Consider the following 25,043-nt stretch of genomic DNA (forward strand, 5'->3'; position numbering starts at 1 on the left):
AAATTTAATGTGTACATTGATTTATCTTAGAGCAAAGTTGAACTTTACCCAGAATAATGACTGGTAAACAACTTCTCTGGAGCTTCACCATCTACCCTCTGGCACAAGCTCCTGTTTTCCTCTGAAGTCCTCACTAATTGTGGATGAGCACTCTTCAAAGAAGCACTGCATTTACCAATTCTCTGTGTGTTCTTGAGAACATCATTTCTGTCCTATGCTGTTGGTGGGAATGTAATTTGGTGCAGCCGCTATGGAGGGCAGTATGAAGGTTCCTTAACAAACTAAAAATAGAGTTACCATATGATCCAGCAATCCCACTCCTGGGCAAATATCTGGAGAAGATTATAACTTGAAAAGATACATGCACCCCAGTGTTCATAGCAGCACTATTCACAATAGCCAAGACATGGAAGCAACCTAAATGTCCATCGACAGATGACTAGATAAAGAAGTTGTGGTGTATATATACAATGGACTACTACTCAGCCATTAAAAAGAAATAATGCCATTTGCAGCAACATGGATGGACCTAGAGATTATCCTATTAAATGAGTAAGTCAGAGAAAAATGCATATCATATAATATTACTTATATGTGGAATCTAAAAAAATATATAAATTTTATTTACAAACCAGAAATAGACTCACATAGAAAATAAACTATGGTTACCAAAGGGGAAGTGGGGAGAGGGATAAATTAAGAGTTTGGGATTAACATATACACAGTACTATATATACAATAGGTAAACAACAAGGACCTACTATGTAGCACAGGGAACTATATACAATTTCTTGTAATAAGCTATAATGGAAAAGAATCTGAAAAAATGTATAAGTGTATCTGTATGTATATGTGTAACTGAATCACTTTGCTGTACATCTGAAACTAACATTGTAAATTAACTTCACTTCAATAAAAAATAAAAATAAAAATAAACACCATTTCTGGCGTATGTTAATAAATGCAACAAAAAAGGGGGGGGTCACATCACATGAAATTGGGAAACACTGCATATTAGACGCTTTTCCCAGACATTTAACTGATCACCATTGAGTATGTTGAAAGTTCAGGGAAGAAACTATTTAACTTAATTTAACTCAATGTTTAGCAAATTCAGTTGGGCATTCAACATTTTCACCTCCTTTCTGCAAACACACACACACACACACACACACACACACACACAATTAAGTTAGCATTCTACAGATAGTATACTTGGGTGATGCTCACTTAGAATACAATGAAATTAATATACACAATTTAATTCTTAGCATAATGTGATCATTCTTTGAGAATTCATAAGGTACTGGTATCTATCTTTTGATCTCTGAACAAATGGAAATTAGACAGAATCACACTTAAAATATACTAAAGGCATTTAGCCTTACATAGAACTAGGTACATAGTAGATTCTCAGCACATACTTGGTGCATTACTGAATTTAAAGAAACTCTTTGGGTCTCGGTTCCTTATACTTAGAGGGGTGGGGTAGTTAGTCTCTAAGATCACTTAATAAATACTGAGTCTTTTATGCCAGGCACTGAGTTATGCAAAACAGACTTCTCCAAAAGAACTCACTGTCCGGTAGGAAACAAGCAAGACACAAATAATGATACTACAACATGATCTTGTGACAAGAGATATATACCTAGTGCTGTGGGAGCTTAGCGAGGGAGTACCGCTGAGGTGGGTCTTAAAGAGCGAGCAGAAGTTTGTTAGCATGAGAAAATATGGGGAAAAGGACCCCCAAGCTAGTGTACAGCACACATAAATGCCTAACGCACTAGAATTTTCAGAGAATCCAGCTCTAGATTCTTTGACTTTCTAGATTTGTCTTAAAGTGCATGACGTAAATAATCCTGCCCAAATTTGTATTTTTAATTTCAACGTTTGATACGTCAAACCTGCTGACGGTGGACTATTCTGAGCTTTTCAGAATTCAGGTAGTATTCTGAGCTTTTCTGAAGAAAGATAAATTACTGGATAGTGACTAATCCCTTCAAAGTCTACATGTGCCAGGAAGCCCAGCTACCGTGGCCAGACAGCTCTGGTCCTGCTGGCGGTCCCCATTCTGCAGACTTCTGTCCTTCCCATGTGACACGTGGATGGCTCAGGAGGGTCACTCCAGACTCTCAGTCCCAGGCCCTTTCAGACTGTGCTCCACAGCACTTTCTAGGGTTTCAGTGGCAGCTTCTAGGGTTCTACGGCTCGTTCTGACAAAATAGCTTGAGAATGTGTGTGTGTGTGTTTGTGTGTGTGTGTGAAATTACTGAGACTTCTTATATTTGAACTTTGTGCTTATAATATTATTTTATTTTTGGCAGGAAGGAGGAGGTCATTAGGTCTGTTTATTTATTAGTTTTTTTTTAAGTAGAGGTACTGGGGATTGAACCCAGGACCTCATGCATCTTAAGCATGTACTCTATCACTTGAGCTATACCCTCCCCCAAATTTTGAGTTTATAAGTTTGAATCCCATTCCTTTTCCTCTTCTGTCTCCAGAGGAAACTCCCATCTTTATCCTGTGGTGGGTCACCTGTCTTGCAGTGCAAAGACCATACCAGGAAGATGAAGGTACAAGTGGTGGTTCTCCCAGATAGAGTATTTGTAAAATTTATATTTTGGTTAACTACACAAGGAATATTAAAAGGGATATCAAAATACAAAACACATCACAATAATGCGATCAGAAAAAAATCTATTAGAAAAACTGCTGCTACCACCTCATCCCCAGCGTATGTATGCCTTACAATTATTGTTATTTCCTAGTTATTTCAGGGTGTTTTTTCCCAATGAGGCCCCAGGATACATTTTGATTTCGAGTTGCTTTGTTTGATTTATAAACAATACTAAACCACTATCAACTAAAACCTGGTGCTTAGTAAAGCAACCAGTGATGCCCTGATATACGTGCATTTGAAGTCAGGGCCTCATGTTACCCAGAAGAGGTGACTCATTAAGTGGATAAAGCTTTTGCAGGAGTTATTTTTAAATGAACTCCTCAGCATGCATTGTCACCTCAAAAAAAAAGAAAAGAGTTTTAAGGGGACGGACAAAAAAAGGGCTAATTTAGATACCTGAGAAACTTGTTTGAAAAATATAGGACATTGGCACAGGCTAGAGAGGGTACCCCAAGGATAAGGGTACAGGAACTGGAGAAACAGAGCGAGGCACTAAATGGGGAGAGAGAGGAACTGAGGGCAGATTTTCAGAGGTGCCTAAATTTTATCTCTGCTGACCGTCCTAAATGTTATAATGCTTTAAATTTTTATTTTGATTAGATGTGCCTAACATCCAAGTAACAGTGTGTTCAATACATACAACAGAGTACTAAACAGCTGTAAAAACCAATGGGGACCATATGGTGCAACCCTGCCATTACTGGGTTAGTGAAAACAAAGCAAGGGAGGAAAAAAAGTGTCTATATGATGATACCATTTTATCCAAGAAGAGAGACCTCAATACACAAAAATATTTACTTTTCTTTTTTCAAATGAAAGAATAAAGCATAAAACTATTTTTTTTAAAAAAACAGGTTATCTCTGGACAGAGGGTGTAGCTCAGTGGTATAGTGTGTGCCAAGCACGCATGAGGTCTTGGGTTCAATCCCTAGTACTGGCATTAAAAACAAACAAACAAACAAATAAATAAATCTAACTACTAGCCCCCCCCCCAAAAAAAAATTAAAAACAAAAAAGGATTATCTCTGCTGGGGAGAGGAATCAAGGTGGAGGAGACGAGAGAAAGAAGTTACACTCCTCTGTGCCTGGTTTGAGGATTTGACTTCAGAAGCTTGTAAACATTTTACATAATTTCATAAAACTTTTTTTAAAAAACTAAAAATCAAAATCAAACAAATGAACTAAAATGTAGTTGGAAGAACAGCCGCACAGAAAGGAACTATTTTAAGTGACATTAGTTTGATTTTCATTATAATACTATACCTTAACAACAAAAATATACAGAACAATCTTCAATGGATTTCAGAAGTCATACTATAGGTGGTAGTGTTGGAACAGTTACTCTAAGACAGTTGCATGTTTACTGTAAAATAAAGCAAATAAAAAATTGTGTCAATGTCTTTGAGGAGTGGGATTTTTGATAAGAGAGAAGGAAAATATCAATGTAATATTGGTGTAGTTAAGAAGCATCCTGTAGTCTTGTTTGAAAACGTCATATGAACTCGACATATTTTCTCTTAAAGAAGAGTAATTCCTAACTCCTCCTGCTGAAATGGCCTAGAAACTATGATCTACTCAGTAGCCTGACACCCCTAGAGCTTAGAATATTGTCTGTGAATTTCAATGCCCATGAAAAGGAATCAGGATCTTTGGAGTAATGGCTGATTCCAGATCCGAGGCAGAAAATACATGAGCTGAGACCAGGATATAAGGAAGTTTCTTATACTAGAAATCAAGAAAATTACTAGGATCACATTAAAAAGACTTGGGAGCCAACCTGAATAAACTTCTACTGGCCAAAGATGGCACAAGTGAATAATAATAATAATAATAATAATAATAATAATAATAACAACAACAACAACAACAACAACAATAATAATAATAATAATAGAAATACATTTAAAAAACCATCAGTTCATAATGATACTTGAAAAAAATCAAACACCTCACTAGTCAACTTTGGCAGATGCTAGGGAACCAATTCATTATTTTGAAAATTAGTGAATAATCAAGCATTTATCTTACATTTCCTATATAATCTGTACTTCAGGGTACCAACAGTTGATGAGAGAATTTTTCTCTTTATGGAAGTATTTCAGCTAATAAATGGGGAAAGAATGATGGACTATCTCCATTTGCAACTTCTAATGAATTCATGGACCTAGATACTTAATCAATGGCTGCTGACACAGTAAAAAGAGAGCCAGACATTATTTGCTTCCTAATGAGAAATACACAATACCACCCATGAAGTATTCCTGCCCCCCAAAATCAAACATGGATCTGATCACAGGAAATACAGGGGACAGAGGAACAGGCTAAACACACCATAATCACACAGTCAGAAAAATCCAAACTGGGAAATTCTACAAGACGGATGACTCAGCGAGTAAGTTGCCAGGGGGAAAAATAATGAAAGGTAAACCCGTAGATTAAAAGAAACTTAAGAAATACATCAGTCAATTGCAATGTGTGGACCTTAGATAGATCCTGATTTGAGCAAATTCAAATAAAAAAATTGATGAGACAACTGGGAACATTTAAACACTGACTGGATAATAGATGATGTTAGGGAATCAATATTAATTTTTTTAGTGTGAAGAAAGTATGGTGGGTAAATGTTCAGAGAGTCCTTATATTTTAGAGATACATGCTGAAGTCTTTATAGATGCAATGATATGAAGCCATTAATTTGTTTCACAACAATCCAGGGTTGGGGTATAGAGGATATAAGATTAGATACAAATTCATAATTATAGAAACTTGGTGATGTATTCATTATCTTATTCTTTCTACTTTTTAATTTTTGAAATTTTCCTTAACAAAAACAAGTTTTTTAAAAGTGCACTGAATTACCCTTCTAAGAAGAGCTAAGCCAAGCCAGGAGTAGAGGTTGCCTCTTTGCATGTACCTACAATGGAACAAAATGCAGGAAATCATAGACTTGGAGGAGCCCCTATTTCTTTCTGAGGCTTGAACCACCTCTTTGCTGTCCCTCAATGTTGTTGCCCACATTCTGCAGGATTACCCACCAGCTTGTTCCACTTACAACAGCTTTGAAAGTTCTTTCTCATCCTGAGCAGAAATCTATCTTCCTGTATCTTTCTTCTACCCATAGATTACAGGTCTAGCCCTTACTCACACCATAGTCCCTCAAATGTTTGAAAACCAGCCTTTATCTGTCCCTCTGGCCCAAACCCCACAGACAAGTCTTTCCAACTCCAGCCCTAATTCTGTCCACTGTTCCACACCCACTGGTTCCCTGTCATCTTGGCTGCTCTGTCCTGATCTGAGAACAGTTTGACTTGCAAGTTACAAGCTCTGGAATGAAGCGATCTGGGTGTGGCCTGACAATTGCAGGGAACAACAGGGCTTCTGCCTCCCTTGTTCCAGTTGCCACATTTTTGTTATCATGGGTTGGAACCTGGATGCACAAAGTTCCAAGAGCTGAATGTTGAAAAATTTTCAAGAATTCTGTGAGCCAATTGTTAAATACAGCCATAATTAAAAGTTAAATTACATAAACTTACTATTACATGTATTATATAAAATACAAAGGTAATAAATGCTTAAAACTCATCACTTCCTAATTATGTTGCTACATATTACTATTATCTCTTCTCTTGAGGTTATTTACATTGACCGCGTGTGTGTGGCGGAAATTGTGCAAATCTTTTCCAAGCTGTGTTCACTGACATCATGGTGGTAGCTGGAAATTGGCCATGGAGGGAATATTTACACTACAGAAATTGGCAAGTGTTATAAATCAAGGTATCTTTTTCCTCCAGAGAGCCAGCTGTTAAACATTTTACCACCATACCATTAGATACAGCCTAAAATCTTGGTTTTTTTGGCCAACCACATTACACTTCTGACTCAAATTGAGCTAAGGCTCTCAGCTTCTGCTAAAGCAAGTATAACCCAGTTTTAATGGTACAGTTAGTTTCCTTAGATCCCACATTAATAACTTTTAAATTGCATCTTTTTAGATTCAACTCACTGATTGTGATTCTGCTTTCCAAGTATTCATTAGACCTCCAAATTACCTTCGGGTTACCCATAAATTTAATGAGCACACTTTCTGTATATTTATTCTGAAAGCATTTATGAGGGGACGATGAGGGACACAACCCTACGACTCATCATTATAGGCTTCCTGAGACTTTGATATCAGTGTGTTAGTCAGCACCTTGTGCACAGAATCAGCTGGTCACTAATTCATCAAGCATGCCAGAGTTCAGTTCATATTCCCCCATCTTGTCCAAAAGAACATCATGAAGAACCTCATTAAATGTCTAACCAATGATGAAGCTTTCCCAGAGCTTCTGGGGTGGGGTGGGGGTAACCCTGTCAAAGAGGGAAGGAGATAATCAGCATTGGCTTGTTCTTAGTGAACTCATCCTGAGTCAATCATTACTTCTTCACTTAGGACCTGAAACTGTTCCTCTAGTAACCCATTCTAGAGTTCTGCCTGAGACTGAAGTTACAGACAACTGTCTATAATTTTTCTGGTTCTGCCTTCTTTCTCTTTCTGAAAATTGGGGTAACCCATTGTTGCCAGTCTCCTGCTCTCTCTCCCATTCTTAGTGATCTTCCCCCAAATCAATTGTTTGGTGATCCCATAATAAGTTTTTCTCTGGACCCTAAGATGTTATTCCTCTAAGCTGGGGGTCTGAACTCACTTGGAGCAGCTCCGGGCCTTCTCATATTCCATCATCCATCTTGGGCTTCCATATTCCTTTACCAACGTTCATACCAGTTTTCTATTCTTCTTCACCTTACTCATTCAACGTGGAGAAGAAATGTCCCTGCCATGAGAGTCAGAAACAAAAGAAAATGGAAAAGTTCTGTTTTCTCTACATTCTCCAGTGATGGTGGTCTCGAGCTGCATATCTTATCCTTTACTTGATGTTACTCATCAAACTTTACTAAAATGTCAGCCATAAAATAACCTTGTAGTTTTAGAATAACTTGATCTTGTTGGGAGCTTTACTATTCTGCTGCTTATGACTGTGTCCCAACGCCATTCCAGAACTGGGAATGGCAATTTGATGGTAGGATAGATGCTTGATGAGAGATTCCTGACCTTTCGAAGTTGCAACATCACACCCTTCTTTGAATCTGCGGCAAACTCCCTACCTCCTTAAGTGCAACGTGGTATATATTAGTCTTTAAATATTCAATTAATTTGGTCTTGAGAATTTTTCATCTTGAATTTTTTTAAACAAAAATCTGTAGATAGTTCTGATGCTACAAAATTACAATCAAGGGGACCTGCAACTATGGAAGAATTCAGTATATTTAGGTACTTTTTTTCCTTTAATTTTACGTAGTTGATCTTTAATATTTAAAAAAACCCTCAATATATTCAACTTTTGTTATATGGCATTCTTTTATCTGAAACCATTTTAGTTGCCCTTATACACAATTGCGAAGAATGTTAACAATGTTTATGGATTTTAACCAAGGCCTTAAACAAAGAGATATGAACCCTAGGTTCTCCACTTTGTTCTGCTAGTAATCACTTGTACAATCTTGAAAAAATCCCTTTGCCTCTTTTGTTCACATCTAAATATTGTTGTAAGTCCCTTCCAGATCTAAGAGCACAGAGCAGTAAAATACCCAGCTATCCTGTCTACGGGTTCTTGGTTGGCTCCACCTACTCTTTGTAGCTGATATGAGAGTGCGAGGATGTATGGAGAGACACGGAAGAACGGTCTGAGTTAGGAGTCTCGGTAAGGAGAGGAGGAGGAAGATAGCTCATATCGTTCCTCTTAGGTTTTCACAAGAGGTAATTTCAAAACAAAACTTAGTCAACCTATCAAAACAAGATAAAGACAAGGGAGAAAGTAAAAGTTTTTGGCCAAATCCATCTCACAATCATTCTTTCCTGTCCCCACAAAGCTATCTGAAATGAGATCTTGTTAGTGGACCTCCATTTCCAGTAAACATCACTCACTTAGAACAAAAACGGGAAGCTCCCACATGTAGCCACTGGAAACAGTCCCAGATGCAGGAAGAGGCTTGTATGACATCACCCAGAAAGTTATGCAGTAGGAAGGTCTGCAGATTAGGAGAAAAGCTCACCTAAGAGTTCTTTTCGCTAGGAATTTTTATCCAGTATTTAGAAGTCTCAAGTTTCTTGGAAAATATATTTATTGATAAATGTATATGTTCAATGCATATGTAGAAATATATATACCTTTCTGGAAATTGCTCAAATGCTAAGGAAATGTGATTCATGGGTGTGAACATTTAATTAAAGATTAGAAAAAAACACAGGCAAATATTATTGTTCCTTTGTACATGAGAAAAGTTTTATTCATGCTTTTAAAAATAAGCCGGTCATTTTGGTAAAAGTGATTTTGCTCATTGCAAAATACTGAAACAAATCGGAAAAACACAAAGAAAATAATAAAAATTCCCGGAAGTCCTCATGAGCTAGAGATAAACATCGACAGAATTTTGGGAAAAATCTCTCCAGACACTTTTCTATGCAAATATATGTTTAATTTTACATGAGTGGCGTGCTTTTTATTTGATGCATTATGTTCTTCTTCCCTCCCCAGTAATGCCACTAACATCTCTACGTGTCATCAAATATAGGTATATGGTGTGATTTTTAAGGACTTCATAGTTTTTCATTTTATTTTGTTTTTTTCCATATAGTCAGTCAGTTCCATATGGATGGAAATATAGGTTGTTGAGAAAGAACTTTTTTAAGCTTCAAAATAACAGTTATGTAAAGAATGTAAAGTTAAGTAACATATTCGCACAAGAATTTGGTTTGGTTTTTCCTCTTGCAAAAGCTTGAAATATAGTAAACGCGCTCAGTAGTATAGACATGTAAGGCGTATCTTTCTTATTATTGAGCTGTTAATACAACTAAGTGTTTTAAAAAGCAAGAATGAATTACAAAGTGAAACTCAATAGATTTAACAACATAGAGATGTAAAATCCGTAAAGAAAATTAAAAAATAAGAAACAACTGTAAAACAGCTATAGAAAATATGACAAATGGTTAATATACTAATATATAAAGAGCTCATATAAACCAATAAGGACAATAACGCACAACAGAAAAATACGTAACCAATAATTTATGAATAATAGTTTAAAATGGCTTAAAATAAAATAGAGTTCAATATCACTAGTAATTAAACAAATGAAATTAAAACATATAGACAATATTTTTTCACCGGTAATATGAAAATTTTTTATGTTGAGCTAATACATATTAAGTAATTAGTTCAGTATTTGGTAAAAAACTAAGAGCTTAATGACTATTAGATTTTATTCTTACTCAGTGGTGGTAACAGATTTCTGTTGTAAATATAAATTTGTAATACCTTTTTGAAAGCAATTTAGCAACACAAACCAAGAATCTTAAAAATATTTACAATCTTTATGTAGTAATTCTACTTCTAGAACTCTCTCTTACATAATAATTTGAAATGCAGACAAAATCTTTATATTCAAAGATCACCACATTACTGATAACAAAAATTGGAAATGGTCTAAGCATCCAATAAGAAAAGAATGATTAAGCAAACTATGATGCAGCCATAAGTCAGAATACCCTGAAAATATTTAAAATATATTTATGAAGAATTTTAATAACTAGGTAAAGACATATGAACATATGATATAATGTTAAGTGAAAAAAGAAGACACAAAATTTTATGTACAGTAATTTCAACAAAAATCTTAATCATTTTTTTGTTTAGTAAAAATTGCCGGGGTTTTCACGTCTCTGTCATTTACTAAGTGTGAGACTTTGCCCCAGATTGATTGTTTGTGTCCTCCCAAAATTCATAGGTTGAAATCCTGACTTCCAGTGTGATGGTATTTGGAAGTGAGGACTCTGGGAAGTGATTAGGTCATAATGGTCGATGCCTCATGAATGGGATTAGTGCCCTTATAAAAGACACTGCATGGGGGCAAGGGTAGAGCTCAGTAGTAGAATGCATGCCTAGCATGCCTGAGGTCCTGGGTTCAATCCCCAATACCTCCATTAAAAAACTGAATAGCCTAATGCCTTCCGCCCTGAAAATGAATAACATAATTACCCCCACAAAGATGAATAAATAAAAAATAAATAAAAATTTAAAAAATAAAATAGTTGGACAGGATAATTTTTAAAAATTAAATTTAAAAAAGAGAAAGTTTACTAAAAGAGAAAGACTGCATGGAGCTCAGGGCCCACTTCTGCCATGTGAAGATACCAGAGAGTCTATCACCAGGAAGAGTTCTCACCTGATTGAGAGGTGATTAGTCAGGCTTACTGACTCTGGCTGGTTATCAACAAGGGGAAGAAAATACCAGGCTGCTGAAAAACAGGATGTTTTCTGTCCCGCAACTGGTAACTTGATTCCAAGGATATAGCCATACAACAAGATGTTTTCTGTTCCACAACTGCAGCATTAATCCCAAGGACATATCCCAGTATCTCTTTGTTCTCTTTCCTGCTGAAGGTTGTTTTAGGGCTGAGATCTATGGGAGGAAAGAGCTTGTAATAGAAGGTAATTGGCACCAACAGAACGAAGATAGTGATGACTGAGCCTTTCAGTAAAAGACCCCATGGTCTGATAGGGAGCTGGAGCTTTCATCTGGCCCTCTAGGCTGACAGCTCCCAGTTCGAGCACTTTCTTTCCTTTTCCTCTTTGGAGCAATAAAGCAGCCTTTCACTTTATCCCTCTGCTTCTGCTGAGAATTCTTTCTCAACTGGTGGGCAAGGACCCACACATATAAAATTTATATGGCATCGTAAAAGACCCAGAATTGCCAAAGCAATACTGGAGAAAAAGAATGAAGCTGGAGGAATAACCCTCCCAGACTTCAGGGAATCCTTCTACACTGCTGGTGGGAATGAAGTTTTAGTGCAGCTATTATGGAAAACATTATGGAGATTCCTCAAAAAACTAAAAACAGACTTACCATGTGATCTGGCAATCCCACTTCTGGGCATATATCTGGAGGGAAGTCTAATTTGAAAAGATACGTGCACCTCAATGTTCCTAGAAGCACTATTTACAATAGCCAAGACATGGAAACCATCTAACTGTCCATCAACAGATGACTAGACAAAGAAGCTGTGGTATATTTATACAATGGAATACTACTCAGCCATAAAAAGAATAAAATAATGCCATTTGCAGCAACATGAATGTACCTGGAGATCATCATTCTAAGTGAAGAGTGAAGTAAGCCAAAAAGAGAAAGAAAAATGCCATATGATATCCTTCATATGTGGAATCCAAAAAAAGAAAGAAAAGAAAAAAGAGGATGCTAATGAGCTCAACTACAAAAGAAACAGACTCGCAGACATAGTAAACAATCTTATGGTTACTGGGAAAAGGGGGTGGGAGGGGATAAATTTGGGAGTTTGAGATTTGCAAATGTTAGCCACTATATACAAATAGATTAAAAAAACAAATTTCTTCTGTATAGCACAGGGAACTATACTCAACATCTTGTAATAACCTTTAATGAAAAAGAATATGAAAATCAATATATGTATATTTATGCATGACTCAGACATTATGCTGTACACCAGAAATTGACACATTGTAACTGACTATACTTCAATTAAAATAAATAAATAGCACCCATGATCCTAAAAAAAAAAAAAAAGAAAAAGACAGACTTTGAACAAGTTTACTATTACCAGTTCTGGGTCTCCCACAATTTCAAAGTCTTCTTCATTTCCCATGAATCTATAAGCCACACCTGTTAATTTTAACTTCCTTTTAAGGCAAAACTCCTTTTTTACTTGTTTCTGAACCTACTATTCTGAAACTCAATGCATTTTAACATTAAAGCATTTATTATTTACATATTGTCACATTTCAAAACAAATTTGAGGTACTAAATGTTATTACATAGGAATTAATTGTTTAGTTTTTTTAAAGTATTTTTTATTGTGGTAAAATACACATAATGTAAAATTTACCATTTTAATAATTTTTAAGGTCAGTGGCATTAAGTACACTCACATTATTATGCAACCATCACTACCCTCCATCTCCAGAACTTTTTCATCTTCTGCAAATGAAACTTTCATTATACAGTAACTCCCCAGTCATCCCCTACTCCCAGATCCAGGTAACCACTATTCTACTTTCTAGCTCTATGATCTGACTCTTACAGAAACCTCAACTTTGTTCAGTTTTAAGCCCTAGATAAATTCCTTCTTTCTTTTGTTTGAGAACACTGCTAGTTTGAAAGAGCCAACTTTCAAAAATCCAAAGTTTTAAAAAATGGAGGTGACATACAATAAGGTGCATACAGATACTTAAAAATACACAAAATGTTATCCATCTTCATGTGAATGCATGTGTGATAATGTATTATCAGCATGATTATAAAGTCATGAGACTCGTGTGCCATTTTATTTTTAAGTCACATCATACCCTTAAACGAAATAGCAGATTATAAATCTATATGCCGTGATTCCACTATGCAAAAAGAATACCTTGGTATGGAGCAAGACTGGAAAGGAAGAACATAGAAAATAAAAGTGGCTTATTATTAGAGTGATGCAATTTTTGCAATGAGACTTTAAAAAAATTATTAGTAGTGTTATCACATTGGAGAACACATAGGTTTTGATTATAAGAGGATAGCAGAAAATAGATACTAAATTCACAGATCAATAATTTAGAGAAGAAAGGGCTGGTATTATCTTATATCTCAATGTTTCTAGAAAATCATTCCATGAAAACTTTTCCCAAGTCCAGCCAATTTGAATGTTCAGAGTATTCTTTTCCTTTCTGAAAATAGACACAGAAATCATTGGGTACATCTGTAGAAAGGCTGACCCACAAAATGTCCATTATACTTCTATACCTTAGGTACATTTTCCTTCATTAGCTTGCCCAGGAACAAAAGCAAATGTCAGTACTTTGGCCTTATCAATTCATAATCCTCCATTTCTATCACAGTAGGTTCCCATTGATCACACATGGGATAAAAATAGAAAACTCTGAGATGGTGCTTTTGCCAGTCTCTCAGATGACTTCCTAAAGAAGAAAGTTTTTTATGGGTGGATAGTATAAGAATTTGAAACGTTAAAAAGGCAGGAAAAGACAGCAGAATCCGTTTCTCATTGGCATAGAGCCCAGATTGTTCTGCTTATCTGAAATTAAGCCCAAATCCTAAAAATTCTGAATACCTGCTGTCAGCCTCCTGCAAATGTTGGCTAGAGTTCTGGCAGAAGTAGGGAACGCGACAGATGTTAGCAAACACCACTTCACCATGGAGCTATTTTCATGTCCTACCAGCAGCTGACTGAAGTTTGGACAATAGCTCAGGTCGATTCAATAAACACATCTTGGATGCTTTCTTTGTGCTAGGCACAGTGTGAGAAGCACGGTGGAAAGCCAGCTAGGGGAGTGTGTGAGGGACCCACTGTCCATCCCTCTGGCCCCAAAGTCCTATCATCTACCTTCAGGGATGTCACAGAGCAAGGAACATTAAGGTGGGTCAGATTCAATCCAGCCTCCTGTCTCCCTGGGTACCTTAGTTTGAAGGGAGGTGGAGACCCAAAAGAAGCCTCCCAGCCCACAGTCTGTTTGGTGTTAGGCCGGGGGGCCAGCTGAGCAAAGGAGACAGATGTACAGAAGTCAGCTCCCATCGAAGGAGGAAGTAGGTCAGTGCTTTTTTAGCTTGTGCATTTTTGTTTTAGTGGGGGGAGGTAATTAGGTTTTTCAATTTATTTTTGGAGGAGGTGCTGGGGATTGAACCCAGGACCTCATGCATGCCAAGCATGCATTCTACCACTTGAGCTATACCCTCCCCCAACAGGTCAGTGCTTTTATCTTTTGCAATTTTTTTGCCTTTGAAAAAACTTTTTTATTATGTATACCAATTGATTGCATAGAAAAAAAGAAAATAATACAATAAGTACCATACACCACACACCAGCTTCATCCTATGTTCCTATAAATGTTTCAAATTTTTTAAAAAAGAAATAAAGCAATATCATGCTTGAAACTGTTTAATTTCTTCCCAAATCCATTTCCTTCCCTCGCTCTCCATGGGTATCTATTATTCTGAAAGTGGTGTTATCATTTACAGGCATGCTTTTATGCTATTTCTATACATGTTGGTATCCACAGAAATATTGTCTGATATTTGCTGTTTTTGAAAACGTATATATTTACATAAATGAAATTAAACTGTTATTTATTTCTTGGAGATTTGTTTTTTTTCACTCAGTAGTATGTTTTATATTCAACCATCTTTTTTTTTTTTTGAGGGAAAAGATAATTAGGTTTATTTATTTATTTTTAGAGGAAGTATTGGTACTGGGGATTGAACCCTGGACCTCGATGCCACGCCATAATTTATCTCCAATCTATAAGCTTCCAGGTGTTTTTGTTTGCTACTAAAAACAATGCTTTTAGATAATTTCCCACTTGTCTTTCATACACATGTGCAAAAGTCCCTCTAGGATGAACACCCACAAGAACTGAATCACTGAGTGGTAATTTTTGTGCATCTTTAACAGAAAATATCAAACCGTTTCCAAACTTGGACAATGTACAGTCTCAATAACAGTGAATGAGAGTTCTAGCTGCTCCACATCTTCATCAACACTTGACGGTTTCTGACATTTTAATTTTGTGCCAATCTGTTAGCTGTGATAAAATATCTTAGTATGGTTTTGTGTTGCATGTCCCTCTTTTTGAATGAGGTCAATAATCTTTCTGTGTACTGATTGACAATTCAAGTTTTTGTCCTATTAAATGTCTTGTCATGTCTTTTTGTGCATTTTTCTGTCCTGTTTTTTTCTGGTTGAAAGTTGATGGTAGAATAGGACTTCTTTGCATATTCTGGATCCTAAACTTTTGTTACTTGAGTTGCAGATATTTTGATTGACTTTGTAGCTTGCCTTTTTACTCTCTTTATAGTGCCTTTTTAGGAACAAAAGTCATCAATTTTAATGTAATCAAGTTTACCAATTTTGTTTCCTAATAGTTTATTTTTGTGTGTGGCTCATTTCAGGAATCCTTCCCCACCCCAAAAGTCATAAAGCTCTTCTACTCATCTTTTTCTAAGTATTTTAAACATTTACTCTTCACCTTTAGGTCCATTCTGAATTGATTTTTATGACTGGTGTAAGGTAAAGGTCTACTTACATTTTTTTCCGTATAGATAACCAAATCTCCCAGTATCATTTACTCTTTCCCTATAGTTCTATCATATATCAGGCTTCCATATCTGTTGATGAGTTTCTTGTCACTCTATTCTACCAATGGTCTATTTGTTTATCCATGTGTCCACAACATATCTTCTTAATTACTACAGCTTTATAATTAGGGCAACAATGCTTCAGCTTTACTGTGGTCCAACTTTCATCCCTTTTGGTAGATTGTCATTTTTTAAACCACATACTATTATTAATAACTGTATTACAATATGCTGGAATGAGTTTGGTAAACCTCCACTTTGTAATTCAGCTCCTGCCATCTCTAGTGTGTGAGATATATATGCAGCACACAGAATTTTCACTGTAACTCATGATTAAAGTTGAAATATAACCAGCAATAATCTGTGTCTCTATTTTTCCAGCCCTTTTCAGAGGCAAGGTAGCTATTAACTCCCTTTCAAGAACAACATGCTGGGCACTTACTAATAAAATAAGGCAAAGACAGTGAACTCTTTGTGACCTTGAGGGGTGATGGGAAAAGTATTAGATGTGGTACCCCTGATGACTATCCGGCATACCACACAGCAGTGCCAGGACTGCTAGGCCACCAGTCAGTGGGAAATCTGGGAAATTCTAGGTTAAATTATGTGAACTACATGCAGGACATAGAGGCAGAACAGTGCTGCAATAGAGTATGTTGAAAATAGACTGGACACGCTTGTCACAGTGGTTTTGTCATTCATTGTATGGTGATAATTTCAATTATTTATTTATGCTATTGTTTGGTAACACTTTTATATTGTGTAATAAGACCTTTGACAAAAATGAGCACAAAGGGGAAAAAAAAAGAAAGCATATGTTTAATAAAACTTAAATACTTAATTTTAATTTCTCAAGAAAACTGATTATGAATTTATTACTTTCACAAAATGTCAACATTTACCATCCCATGGGGCATGTGGCAATGTCACTGACCACATGAAAACCAGAAGCTATACCTGCTGCAGAAGCATGAGCATCTCATTCAAAAGATGAAAGTCATACAGAGTATAAGAAGCCTGTGCCTGAAGACAATGATTTTCCATATGCCAGTGAGTTTCGCATAACTCTGTGAAACATGACATTTCCTTGAGACTGAATAACTGGTCTAAATGCATTTTTGTATTATAATTTTAAGTACTTTTCTATATAACTAATTTACATAACTATCTATATAGCTAATCTATAAAATTAATCTGCATATAATCAGATGTATAGACATATATACAGAGAGAGAGAGTGAGAATATGCAAGAGTGATTGTCTCTATAAGTGGGGATTAGTAGCATCCTTTATGCTCATTTTGCTTGCCTATTCTGATTTTTTTCTTGTATTTTATTAATAACAAGTAACAAGAGTAGAAATTTTATTTTGAGAAGGGGAATGACTGAATTCACAATATGAAATGAACTATATAGAGTTTATTAAACAGATAAACATAAACTAATAAACACAAACATGTATTCTATTAATGACACCAATTAAGGACTCCTGTCTCCCTTTGCCTTGTAACTTTGTACTCCCCTGGGCCTCTGACTATGGGTTCGGCCAGATAACTCACCTAGGCCAATGGAATGTTAACAGACACCAACAAGCAGGGGCTTGAAAAGCACCTGTGCATTTCTGCTTGCTGTCTTGTGAACTGAGCTTGCCCACTTCTGCATCTCTTCCTCAGCCTGAGAACTTGTCTCAGCTAGGAGGGATGTAAGAGACACGTGGAGAAAAGCAGAGATTATCCTATCCAGACAAAAGCTAGCCAACTCTCACCCTGTGGGAGATCCCAGCCGGGATCAGCAGCTGATTGCAGACACCTGAGCGAGTCCAGTCCAGACAAGATCAGACAATGGCTCAGCTACCACAGACTTGTGAATGAGAAGAATGAGTCTTCAGGTGGTTTGTCGTCAACATTACTGTGTCAGTAAAGAACTGATGCAGCGACAAAGACTAAATAATATGCTCCATGGGGAGGAGAAAAGGAGTGTCTTTAGAATACATTTTCAATTTCAATGTAGTCCAATTTTTCCCCCCTTTGGCACTGGTCTACAAAGGCTTTGCCTAATCCTCCTTTTCTTTTATTAGCTTCTTGAATCTTATTTCTTTCTCTGAGTTTAGTTTTCTTCTCCTGAAATACAACTTTTAGTAGCTCTTTGAAGGATGGTCTATTAGCATAAATTTTTTCAGACTTTTTTTTTTTTTTTTTGGTCTGAAGCTTCCTTTGTTTCATCTTTATGCTTGAAGGATGCTTTAGCTGGGTACAGAATTCTTGATTAATTTTTATATTTCCTTTACCACTTTGAAGATGTTATTCCATTGTTTTCTGGCCAATATTATTGCTGTGAGTAGTCTTCTAATTGTTGTTTCTTTGTGGTTAATCTGTATTTCTTCTCTTTGAGTTCTTAAATCCTTCTTTATGTCTTTGTTACTAAATGTAGCTATATATATGTGGATTTACTTCTATTTAAACTTTTCCGGATGCACTGTGATTTTGGAATCTGAGGAATTACATATTTTATCAGTCCTGGGAATCTCAGCCATTATCATTTTAAATCTTGCTTCTCCCACACTCTCTTCTGTTATAAGTATGTCCCTTTTCTCTGTATTTAAACTCCTCATTTATATTTTCCGCATTTTTTTTGCTGCCTTCTATATAATATCTTCAGATTTAGCTGCTAACTAATTAGTTCTCTTCAATTGTGTCTAATCTGCTGTTAAATTATTTGTTTTAAATTTCAGTGTCTTCCGTTTCTGATATTTCTCTGCGGTGGTTTCCATATTTACCTGCTTCCTCACAAGGTCTTTCTCTTAACCTTAGGGTTTTGATTTCTTCATCATGGCTAATTATTTTAGGCAAACTCATTTTATATTTTCTTCTAGATTATCAGTCTAATATTTCAGGATTTTACAGCTCTAATCCTCTTGTTTTGTTGTCTTCTGGCTGAGCTCCTGGTTGACTTCTTTTTCACATTTTATGCTCTTTTATTATAAAACTCTTATTTTTGCCTGGGTTGGTTTTATTCCCTGAGAACCTCATGTGCCCTTGGGGGAAGGAGGATCCCTCCAGGGTGGTTTTACATTTGTTCCTCTAAGTGTCTCAGGGTTTTCCATTGGCCCGGGGTCAATTTTTATGTTAACTTCTTAATTTACGAATTCCTGGACTACAAAGGTAGTGTTAAGCCAAAGCCAACACCAATGTCAGGAGCAGGCCTGGGTTTTCAGTGTTTCAGTGAAAATATTTTTCCTAACTCGGTGCATGGGCAAAGAAATATGTATTTTTCTTGTCACCTCCCTGTGCTGGTGAGCAGATTTTTTTTTTTTTTATACCATCCTTCCACTGAGGGTGCCACCCTTTGGTAGTTTCAGCTTCTCAAGGAGATTTGTTCCAAGTTCCTGTCTGGATTAGGTCCAGGACCATGTCTTTTATTCTTGCATATGTCTTAAAATCCAAGTCCCTAGCTTATGGTAACTCCCCCCACCTCCCCTGTTAACCCAGGCAGTTGCAATAGTAACTGGAGTCCTTTCTCGCAGATTTCGGAACCTGCTTCCTTTCTGTTATCTGCAGATTTCTTTTTCCCTCCCAAGCTCAGCTGTATCTTTAAAGACTTTTTCTCATATTTTATCCAGCATTTCTAAATATTGGTAATGACAGATGTTCCATGTTTCCAGAACCACCACCCATAGCTTTTTAATTCTTTGAAAAATGCCTTAGGAGCATAATAAGTAACTGTACAGGAAAGTGGGGACCAGAGGGATGGGCAAGGGTTCAGAAAAAAAAATGTGGTATGTTCTGTGAATTAGAATCTTCACTGTGTAACAATTTAGCATTCTTCCAACAGGGAAAGGCATGAATTGAAAACCAAGGAGGATGTAGGCATATAATTTCATAAAAACTAACTCAAGGTTTTTCCATTTTCATATGAATTATGTCCTAAAAATTGACTTGCTTACAGTAAAGATATATGCTGACTTTCCTTTTCCACCTTCCCTTTCACAATAGTCCTTCTCCCACTTTACAAAAGGAAGGCATAACTGTCATCATTTACCTCACTGTGCAAAACCCTCCAGACAGCCAAACAAAAGGATTATGGGAAATAGTTGGTCTCTGAGAAGCATGTTAATTACTAATCAAGTCACCAAACACATGTTCTAAGGCTTTGTATACGTATTTCTGTTAAGGGCAAAGTTAATGGTTAGAAATGGAATATTTTGTTCCTGTTGGAATATATCTAACATAGTGTGAGTCTAGGGGAATAATGACAATTTTAATTTAATGTCTTTGCCTCTTCTATTCCTCAACTATTGTCAGAGGATGCATCATTTTTTTTAGGAGGAGTCCCATGAGGGGAAAGCAAAGAAAGCATTAGTGAAAAATATTCAAGGCTATAAGCAGCTTTTATAATATAAACAATTCTTTTAGGCTACTCCTAATACTTACCCTTAAGACAAGTCAATAGATGGAAAGAAAAGCATGTTCAAACTAAAGAAGCAGAACAAACTTGTAACTATTTATGACCATATATGACTTTTGATGAAAAACTCACTTCATTTGTTTAAAACTCAATGTGAATCACTAAGTTAAAATGTATTTCATAAAGCATATAATGAAATATTTATTTAAGCTGTCATCAATCTTCATCTTATTTCATCAAGTTAAATACTTAATATTTTCTAAATCCTAATAAAAACAACAAAAAAATAAAAGTGTATGCCATCTGGCAGGCCAATTCATAAGCAGTTTGTATCTTCCTTTTTTATTAAACACACAAGGAAAGTTTGAACATAATATCTAAAGAGTTAACAGGGAGGAGAGGGTGTGGAGAAAAGAGAACCTTCCTACACTGTTGGTGGGAATGTAAATTGGTGCAGCCACTATAAAGAACAGTATGGATGTTCCTTAAAAAACTAAAAATAGAGTTACCATTGTGATCCAGCAATCCCACTCCTGGGCATATATCTGGAGAAAACTAGAATTCAAAAAGACACATGCACCCTAATGTTCATAGCAGCACTATTTACAATAGCCAAGACATGGAAGCAACTTAAATGTCTATTGACAAATGAGTGGATAAAGAAGATGTGGTATATATATATATATATATATACAATGGAATATTAGTTAGCCATAAAGAGAATGAAATAATGTCATTTGCAGCAACATGGATGGATCTAGAGACTATCAGACTAAGTGAAGTCAGTCAGACAGAGAGAGGAATATCATATGATATCACTCACATGTGGAATCTAGAAAAAAAATGATACAAATGAACTTATTTACAAACCAGAAACAGACTCACAGACATAGAAAATAAACTATGGTTACTAAAGGGAAAAGGGGGGTAATAAATAAGGAGTTTGGGACTAACATATACATAGTACTAGATATAAAATAAACAACAAGGGCCTACTGTATAGCACATGGAAATATATTCAGTATCTTATAATAACCTAAAATGGAAAAGAATCTGAAAAAGAATATATATATAATGTATGTACGTGTATGTGAGTGTGTGTGTGTCTATATATATATGAAACCAATCACTTTGCTGTATACCTGAAACTAATACACATTGTAAATCAACAATACTTCAACTTAAAAAGTTTTAAAAAAGAGTTAACAGGGCTATTTCTGATTTTTATACATGATTCTTATTCTGAAAAGCCAAACACTTGTTTTTGATAAATGCCACATATACTTAACAAAAGGCATACAGTGTCTTTTATTATGACTCTTGCTTAATCAATAACTTACTTGTAACTTTAGCTACACATCCTAGGTCATTTCAAAATAAGTAATAAAATAGCATATTCTTTTCATGTTGTTTTATAACATAAAATGGAAAAAAGCTAATTATATTAGATCTATGTTATTTTAATCTCAATTGATTTTTAGTAATGTTGCAAGATACTATCTATAATTTATTTCATAATGCTTTATAATCTTTCTTGAAACATATAAACACATACTGTATACATAGTGTAAATAAAATTAGAGGGGAAAAAAAAGCCAGACTTTTCTCACAAAGCAAATCTGATTTACATGGTTGGTTTGACCAAGAGGACTGACTGTACTAACTAGATTATATCATGTACTCATAAATTAAATGTATTATTAAATTAAATGAGTAAAATTTATTTCAACAGTTTTGACAAAAATATATTTAAATCACACTATAAAAATAGCATTTTATTAAGAAATATTACATTGACAAGGGTGCTTTGAAATTAACATTACTTCTATTTTCACAACCCTTTTTGAGAACAAGGTTAAACAAGGTGCCTCTAAGGGAAAGAATAGCACTCATGTGCCAAATCTTGGCAAAATGTTTTTGATATATTTCCCAGAAACTAAGGCAGTGAACGGCTCCAATGACTGGATAATAAATTTCTGCAAGTGGTAGTTTTCTTTCTTCTGCTTTTGATAGAATTTTAAAAGGATCAATCAAGTTAAAGTTGATATATTGTTAAAAGTAATTTTTGAGAATAGATCCCTTTGCATTTTATTTCTTATGTATTTTTAGACATGCAAAGAAATATGTGATGCTTTTAAAGGAAAACTTCAAGCCTCATCTATGTATGTACTGAAAGAGTTTTCCCAATGTTCTATAAAAATAAAAAAAAGACATAAAATTGATTGAATTAATGAACTAAATTTTTAAAAGTCCCATTCATCTTGTAAAGAAGTGTGCTCCCAATATATTTTTATTTTTTTGTCAATTTATCAAATTTGTATTATATTTATATGGTTTTAATCAAATACATAAAGCTAATAATTGTCAACCACAAGAAATTTTTTAACACTTAGAGACTTACACACACAGGAAATTAAAAAATAATTGTGTTGTGTAGAAATAAAATGGTACAATCAATGAAAAACAATCCAAGCATTTAATTATATTACTTTAGGGTAAACTTCTGTGGGGGAATTAGAAATGTGTGTTCCAGAAGACAAAAGAATAGTGTGAAATTCCTAGCTGTTGGAGAACAATTTAAGTATTTTTAAATGGATGATGGTATTTATATTCCATCAAATAAGTGGCATCTAGTCTCCTTTCCATACATTGAAAAGAGTGATGAAACAGTTTTATTTTTAAATGACAGTGTTTACAAGATGCTATAAATTATATTCCTTGCAATTATTTAGACTTACGATGAAAATTTGTATAAGTCAACATTAAAATATAAGAGGGAATATGGGGTTTTAAAAAGTGAACTTAGTGATTATGTCAGTGAAAACATTTGAAAATCACTGTAATAATTTCCAAGTAATGCATGATTTTTCACAGATGCTCCCATGAGAGGCCCAGCTGAAAGACTGTAGATTTCTACTGGGGTCTAATCTCTGCCTTCTTGTTAAGCCAAATCCACCAGCAAAAAGGACTACTTGGAAAATATTTGCCAAGAAGCACTTAAATTCTTAAGTTTCTAATGAATTGAGGTCACTGCTTCATTCGGTAATTTATTCAATGGACATGGATTGAATTATATTTTATGGCTTGTCATTGAGGTATACCTGAGGACTGGTGCCTGACCTCAAAAATGCCCTCTACCCTAAACTGTAACTTCCAAGAACCTGCTTTTACTAAGGGTAGGCCAGCTGATTTGAACTCTGTTAGCTTCGTTTATGTAGTTATTCATCAGCCAAAACAAGGCCCCATAATTAGAGTATTTAAAACTTAAATAATGATTAGAGGAAAATTAAAACTTCTGTGGCACATGAAAGCTTTATTTATTGAGAGTCAAGCTCTTAGCTTTAAATGGTTTTATTCTGAAATAAGAAAGAATAAAGCAAATATGCCAAATATTTGTCTAAATAACTAGAAATGTAATAAAATAAACCAAGGTAAAGCCAAAGGAAAAACAAAATATAAATAAAAGGAGAAAAACAGATAAACAACAAGGACCTACTGAGTAGCACAGGGAACTATATTCAGTATCTTATAATAACCTATAATGGAAAAGAATCTGAAAAAGAATATATGTATATATGTACGTATAACTGAATCACTTGAGTGTACACTTGAAATTAACACACATTGTAAATTAATTGCACTTCAATTTTTTTAATAAAGGAGAAAATATGGAAGTCTCATTTCTGTTTTTGCTTATCATTTTATCATTTTTTTTCATAGAAATTCCCTTTATTGAATGTCTGGTGGTTTATACCATCCAGAAAATATCCTCTTCTCTATCAGTTATACATGGAAAATTCAGCTGGTCATTTATTATTAATTTATTATTTTTAATTTTTAATTTGAAATATAGTTCATGTATAATTTTTTTTAGTTTCAGGTATACAGAATAATGATTCAGTATTTTTACAGATTACACATCATTAAGTTATTACATGATAATGGCTATAGTTCTTTGCCCTATGCAATATATCACTATTACTTGTCTATTTTATACATAGAGCTTGTCTCTCTTAATTCCATACCCTTAATTTGTCCCATACCCCCTCCCTCTCCCCTTCAGTAACAACTAGTTTGTTTTCCTTATTTGTGAGATTTTTTTTCCTATTTTTCATCTACGTTCAATCATATTATTTTTTAATTGTACATGTAAGTGATATCATACAGTACTTGTCTTTTTCTGTCTGGCTTACTTCATTATGCATAATATTCTCTAGGTCCAGCCAACTGGCCACAAATGGCAGAATTTCATTCGTTTTATGCCACATCTACTACTGCACTTTAGGTATATATATACACCAAATCTTCTTTATCCATTCATTTGTTGATGGGCATTTAGGTTGCTTCCATGTCATGGCTATTTTAAATAATGCCACTGTGAACTTTGGATTAGTGGTTTTGTATTTTCTGGGTGTATATTCAGGAGTGGAATTGCTGGCTTATATGGATTTTTAAAATCCTCAGTGCCTGGCAGACCTCCATGGTCCTTGCACATAGTGGACAAAGCAGACGTTACTACAGTATATTCTCTATCAACTGAAACGATTCACACACACATACATAGGTAATATATATGCATACTGAAAATGACAGAGGGGATATCCATCTAGCTAACACTGTAGGGTTACTTATGAGTAACGAGGTCAATTATTTTATTCTTCCTTCTGCTTTTCTTCTGTTTGCCTTTCCATATTTTTAAATTTTATAAATGATTATGTATTATCATAACTAGAAAAATGTTTAAAGATAACTATTCATCAAAA

General features: G+C 35.1%; 2 protein-coding genes and 1 non-coding gene across 3 annotated transcripts in view; 1 reads left to right on the top strand and 2 right to left on the bottom strand.

Annotated features, from left to right (window-relative positions):
* The window catches only part of LOC107032862 (uncharacterized), a 66,335-nt gene that overhangs the window by 32,336 nt on the left and 8,956 nt on the right, over nt 1-25,043 (bottom strand). The window contains exons 4-5 of the mRNA XM_072938385.1: nt 7,366-7,491; nt 3,944-4,043 (exon numbers count right to left, since the gene is read on the bottom strand). The gene's annotated coding sequence lies outside the window, so the exon portion shown is untranslated. The remainder of the gene's footprint in view (nt 1-3,943; nt 4,044-7,365; nt 7,492-25,043) is intronic.
* The window catches only part of AAK1 (AP2 associated kinase 1), a 193,419-nt gene that overhangs the window by 11,655 nt on the left and 156,721 nt on the right, over nt 1-25,043 (top strand). The window contains exon 2 of the mRNA XM_072937596.1: nt 2,502-2,573. The gene's annotated coding sequence lies outside the window, so the exon portion shown is untranslated. The remainder of the gene's footprint in view (nt 1-2,501; nt 2,574-25,043) is intronic.
* Nucleotides 2,372-2,445, bottom strand: TRNAL-AAG (transfer RNA leucine (anticodon AAG)). Its single transcript has one exon. It is a non-coding gene; the product is annotated as a tRNA-Leu (tRNA).

The sequence above is a fragment of the Vicugna pacos genome, chromosome 15 (genome assembly GCF_048564905.1).
Source record: "Vicugna pacos chromosome 15, VicPac4, whole genome shotgun sequence".
Lineage (NCBI taxonomy): Eukaryota > Metazoa > Chordata > Mammalia > Artiodactyla > Camelidae > Vicugna > Vicugna pacos.